General features: G+C 37.7%; 1 long non-coding RNA gene across 3 annotated transcripts; it reads left to right on the forward strand.

The window, feature by feature from the left end:
- The first annotated feature begins 560 nt into the window (after positions 1–560).
- Positions 561–4,320, forward strand: LOC107782961 (uncharacterized). Of its 3 annotated transcripts, none has more exons than XR_001647374.2 (4): positions 561–943; positions 2,262–2,533; positions 3,887–4,041; positions 4,226–4,320. It is a non-coding gene; the product is annotated as an uncharacterized LOC107782961 (long non-coding RNA). The 3 variants fall into 3 exon arrangements; XR_001647376.2 differs by having other exon boundaries at positions 2,262–2,462; XR_012704548.1 differs by having other exon boundaries at positions 4,217–4,312.
- The last annotated feature ends 1,798 nt before the right edge of the window (positions 4,321–6,118 follow it).

Here is a 6,118-nt window from a genome sequence, read left to right on the forward strand (position 1 = left end):
ACAAAGCATATTAGGTAGCGCCTAAACCCAAGTGGCTACAGCCACGATAAAAAATGGTTCGGAGACGTCTGAAGCCCGTTTCCAAAACATAAGGCCTTCAATAAAAATTCAAAACTTACCAAAAGGTTACCCTCGGCAAAAACATCGTCTAAGAATACTTAAGCATTTTTGAAAACTCCCGATCACTCCGAGTTTTCAAAGATTCGAGCAGATAAGAAATTGCATCGAGGTCGGGTCCTGTTTGAACCTCCGAAAAACAAATGACTGGTTATTACATTAGATCTTATGCTAAGGTATTAGAATTATTTTCGAAAATAAAAATTATGAAAATATGCTGAAACAATTGAAATTGCCAAAGGGGGAAAATATATATTCCGGAATATCTTTACATAGGCCCAACAAAAACGACATCAACAAAATTTCTATAATATAGAAAAACACAAGTTTCGACGTGTGTGTTTTTGGTCAATAAATTTCATATCAAGGGTATTTTAGTTATTGCACGTGTTAGTTGATAGCGCTTTCTTACATGGCCTTTATTTCCGCAGCCATCGCATCTTCCTTCCTTTATTTTCGTAGCAACTGCACCTTATTTCTCTATTTCTTTCTTTCATCCTTTTCCCATCTTCAAGCTCCAACCATACTCCCAAATATTGACCAAATCTTGTTTTTTTTCTCTTGATCTCTATGAATGTTGCTTTTTAATCTGACTTTGAAGTGTTTATTCTTTCTCTTCTTTTGAAATATGATCTGAATCTCTGGGGCAGTGCATGTGGCAACCAAGAGGAAAATGAATCAGCAAAATAATTCCACTCGAGATCTTCCTCAAACATCCACTCCATTGCAACTGGCAATCTATTATGGGGATTAAGACTCTTTGTTCTAGCTTCCGGTGACTTCAACCCGTCTATATTATTTTTGTTTATCATGTTTGGTTTGTTTGGTGAGTGTTTCTGATTGTAGCTTGCTTGTGGAAGTTCTCTAAAGTAATCTTTGCTGGTTAAAATCTACTAACATTAATGTTGATGGATTTGTTAATAGCTTTGTGGAAAAAGAATAATGAAATTGGTGATAAGAGTTTAACAGTGATTTGCAGTAGATTTGACAATCAAGAGATAATTTTCAAATATCCACATATCAACTTGATTACACTATCTACCATTTGGACTACCACTATTCTAATGTCATGTAAATAAGAAAGAAAAGCCATCTATTCTTGTAGAACTGAAATAGACTTACCCTGTTTGCAATAAATTGTGATTATTCATTTGTTTGTTAATATTTATTGTGCCGTTACATATGTGCTTATTTTTTTATAGTGTAAACCAACAGATGACTCAGTTAGAAAACCATCCAAGGGTTGTGCTAAGTTAAGTCTAGAGTTCTTCACACAAAGCACATTGAGGCTGCTGGATAGTAATTCTTTTCCTATATGGATACTTAGAGGCAATACAAAACTTGTTCTATCACATTGTCTTACTCTTATATTTTCTGGCGTTAAATTATTGGTCCTACGTAAGCTCATAGGTACGTCGAAGGATGTAATAACCAATTATATTTGTCATAATCATTTTAATTTGCTTCACAGACATAATCGGTTCTACCTTGTGATGTTCTTATCGGCTATAATTTGGGCATGAAAAATTATAAGGGTAGTCCTCTGCAAGGAAAACACATTATACATAATTGGAATTCTGAAAGTAAAACATCACTGACAACTATTTTTACTGAACTTTTAGGAAAATTAACTGATATTGGAGTGATGTCTATACTCCTAGCATTACTCTTAAAAGGAGTGATAGATATCTAAAGTGTTGTGCATTAGTTCCATGAAAGATGTTTTATATATATATATGTTGTGCATTAGTTCCATGAAAGACATTCATATATATAGATAGCATAAGCGTGATAACAGTAAGGTTATTTTCTTTGTGATGTCTATGTATCAAGCTAAGAGGTCATAAATATCTAAGGTGGTGTGCATTAATTCCATGGAAGATTTATATAAACCAGTAGCATCTCTTCTTCTCCTCTGGAATAAAAATGGTTTTCTGGTTTAATTAATTCCTTGCTTTTTTGTCAGTCTCCTCATTTATCTCTTTTTTTGTTTCATTCTTTTCGAGATAAGGAAACTTGATGACTCTCTCTTTCGCAATCAGCTCTCTCAAGCGTATATTAGGGTCTATTCTCTGTCAGTAGTAGAAATCTTAGATCCAGTGCTTTGTTTATGCATTAATTTAACTCAGTTATCTACTCTTTAGGTGGAGGAGTATAATAAGTGACGTAGTTATTCCAGGAGCCCAAGTCCAAATTATTCAAGAGGCAGAAGTTACTCAAGAAGCAAGAGCCCTCGACGGAGCTATAGCAGCCAGAGCAGAAAGTTTAGTTTCTGACTCTCTTATCTATCACCTTCAAAAGATTTAGCATGTTTACTAACTGTCATTCGGCAGTGTCTCCTCGGGGTAAATACTCTCATCGCTTTGCGTCTCTCTCGCGCTCCAGGTTTTTTTTGCCCTGCTCGCTCTGTTTCTAGGTACTTTCTTTGTTTCACATCAAGGTTTTTATATTTCTCTTACGCTCTGCTAAATTAATCATGTTTCAAGATAGTTAAAGAAATATCTAAAAAGTAGTTTTCATAGTCCTAATTCATGCTTCACAGCATAAGAGCATGCCCTATTTGAATTCTTTTTGCAAGTCTATTTCTACGTGCGGTGTGCTTGGTAATGTTCTTCTTAGGATCATCCTTTTCATTCGTTTGAACAGTATCGTTTTTTGTGGTGTTCTTATGCTTTGTTTAATGGAAATTCTATATGAGGATCAGCAGTTTGACTGTATAGTGGAAAATCTATGTTTAGTTGGGAGTCTCTTTGTAGTTTAGATATTCAGCTCTTGTTATATTCGTGGTTTTGATTGGTTAAAGTAATGACACCATTGTTGGAGAAAGGACTACTCACAATTTTCTATGCAGGTGTGTGTTTTTTTATACTTATCTGGAGAATGAATGTCATCATCAAAGTTTCTTGGAACTTTTGGTTGCTTTTTCTTCTTTCTGCCCCATGCAAGGCTTTAGGGCACAGTTTTGTTTTGTTATGTTTCGATGGCTCTGTCTGATTAGGATCAAGAACTTCTCATTGTTTGAAGTTCCATTTTCTGGAGATATGTAGAGTCAAAAAGACTCACTGTGTAGCATCACCAAAATGTATAGATTTAGACATCTAAAATGTCTCAGAAAGATAACATAATTACTGGAATTAGTAGGAATAGCAATGACCATATAATCATATAAAAAATTGGGGAGGGATATGAATTGGATACTTTATGGAATAGATGGATGAGGGATTGAGAATTTGGTGCTATTAAAATTACCAAGGAGAGAAGAATATAAGTTTTAGATTGGTCCGGTATGTTGGCAGTTTTGCAGCAGCAAGAAATCAGAGTCATATGATGATTAAGTCCTAAAGTTAAAAGGTGTTCCTAGTCTTAAACTTGAAAGTTGTTCTCAAACATCAGTTAGATCATAGATTAGCCAAGCTAGAAAGCTTACTAATACTACTTAGATGGTTAATTAGTTACTCCCTCTGTTCCAGTTTAGGTGAACCTATTTCCTTTTTGGTTCGTTCCAAAAAGAATGACTCCTTTCTAAATTTGGTAACAATTTAGCCTAAACTTAAATTCTACCCTTAATGAGAAGCTTTTATAACCACACAAATACTCTGGGTCCCTTTTTGCTTTGTTTAGGACCACAAATTTCAAAAGTCTTCATTTTTTCTTAAACTCCGTGCCCAGTCAAACAGGTTCACATAAATTGAAACGGAGGGAGTATTATTTTCTAATATTGTCAAAATATTTCGACGATAACGTGACTGGTTAATCTTATTTTTCACAGACAATGTATGAGGAGGCAAGTTAAGTTTTGAATAATTCTCTTGGAAGTATAAGAACTGTTGCGTCATTTTGTGCAAAAGAGAAGGTCATAGAAATGTGCCACATGAAAGAGTGAAGCCCCATTGAATGCAAGAATAAAGAAATTTTTATTAGCAGGTAAGCTTTGGTCTGTCATTTGCTTCTAACCAGTTTTTACGCGGGAGCCTATCTTATTTAGAGTGGCAAAGTAAATTTTTGGGACATTTTCGTGCATCTTTGTTACCTCTTGTTACATATTTCCCTTTTTTCGGGGCAGGATTTAGTTAAAGCTTCATAAGAGGCTAATTTGTAGTATTTGCAGCCTGGCAATTTTTTCACTTCTGAGGATGGCATCTATATCCATGACCAGTCAAGCTCATTGGTGTCAAGTACGACCAGGAGGGGCCCTGTGTCAATATTTGCTCATTGGAGTCAAGTACGACCAAGAGGAGCTCTATATCAATATTTGCTATTCCAGACTAGAAATCAAGAAAAAAAATTCAGGTGATGATTTTGGTAGGACACAGAATACTCTGAAGGGTAGTATCCAAGAAGGCCAGATGTTTGAACTTTTAGAGACCTTTGCTTGACCATTTGCTGTGGCGGGGTGAATTGACAGTGAATTGCCAATTTGGTTCCATTTCCTCGCTATCTTTTTTCTTCTGAAAAAAATAATTACAGAGAATTTGCACCATTTGAAAAATTATTGGTTGATATGAATGGCTGCAATTCATGAATTTTGGAGCATCTAGAGTTTAAGAGATGTGCTGATGAGCTTCTTAATTGAGACATAAGTTCAGCTTCCCTATGTTGTGAAATGTAAAATTGCACGCCACGGCATTTGGAGTAACTCATCTTTCTTTATTCCCCTAACATTTATCGTTAGGAAGCGACAAGGCAGCTCCTATTTTTTTGTGGAGCTTACGAAAGGGAGAGAGGTCTACGAATGCCCGAAGCATAATTGATATTAGAGTGTTATAATCTTTTCGGACAATTTCTATATTGTTATCTTAAAATTTTACTCAATATCTAATTTGATATTAATTTAGATGCATACATTTTTATAATCTGCAGATTCATATTAAAATAAAGTTGATCAAAAATTATAGTTTCAACTATCATGATATTGGCCCATGCTGGCGCGGGCAATACCCTTCTAGCACATGTACAAGATACAAAAATAAAACAAAAAAAATCCTAAGGCATCTCTGCTTGGTCTTCACCAGGACCCGACTCGTCACCAGAACCGTCGGGGCCTTCGGATTCTTCAGAGCCCTCTTCACCTCGGGATTCAGCTAGCCTTTTCGCCTCGACTTCGAGTCTTTTTGCCTCTTCGATCTCGGCAGATAGGCCGAAGCCTCGGGCATGTATTTCTTCAAGGGTCTCCCCTCGGGATAGCCGCCTTACATACTCAGCAGTAGTCTTCAAGCGGGCCTCAGCTGCTTCAACATCGGCCTTATATTGGGCCACCATCTCGTCAACATCAATCGAGGTTGCTTCTAACCTAGACCTCATTGTTTCAAGTTCCTTGCCAAGGGCATCCCGTTTAGCGATGGTCGATCCCAGTCGTGCTTGGAGGTCCTCATTTTGCTAAGCCTGTGTATCGTCTTTCTCCTTCGCCACCCAAAGCCGAACTTCCACCGAAGACAGCTTGGTCTGGGCGGTCTCCTTCTCCGAGGCCAGCAAGTCCATATTGCTTTTCCACTAGTCAGGCATAACTTAGATCTCATCCATCTCCTTGCAGAGCTGGTCGATCTGGTCGATCTTCTGCTGGACCTGAGAAGTATTGTTGTTAGCCTTTGCAACCGGACCTTCGTTTCTATCTTCGAAAACCTTTACCTTTTCCACCAAGTCGGCGTGCTCCTGCCTTAAGGTCGATGCCTCTTTCTGAGCTGCATCCAGCTCGGCCTGGAGGCTTTTGGCGACCCCCTCTTGCTGCTCGCTAAGAAGATTGTACATGTCCCTTTTTTGGGCAAGCTCCTTAATCTCAAGCTCAAGTTGATTGACCCCAACCCAGTGCCGAAGGAAGCTCTCATAGAGAAGTACCGAGGCCTGCAAAAAGGCAAAGTAAGCGTGAGAAACATCAAACACTGATAACTAAAGGTAGATGGAAGGAAACAATGTCTTACCTTACCCTGTTCAGTGCCTGTTGCGCCTCATTGAAAAGGCATGGCACGTTTACCGCATGCATTTTTGCCTGGTCCTCCTCGTTCAC

This window comes from Nicotiana tabacum, chromosome 21 (genome assembly GCF_000715075.1).
Source record: "Nicotiana tabacum cultivar K326 chromosome 21, ASM71507v2, whole genome shotgun sequence".
Lineage (NCBI taxonomy): Eukaryota > Viridiplantae > Streptophyta > Magnoliopsida > Solanales > Solanaceae > Nicotiana > Nicotiana tabacum.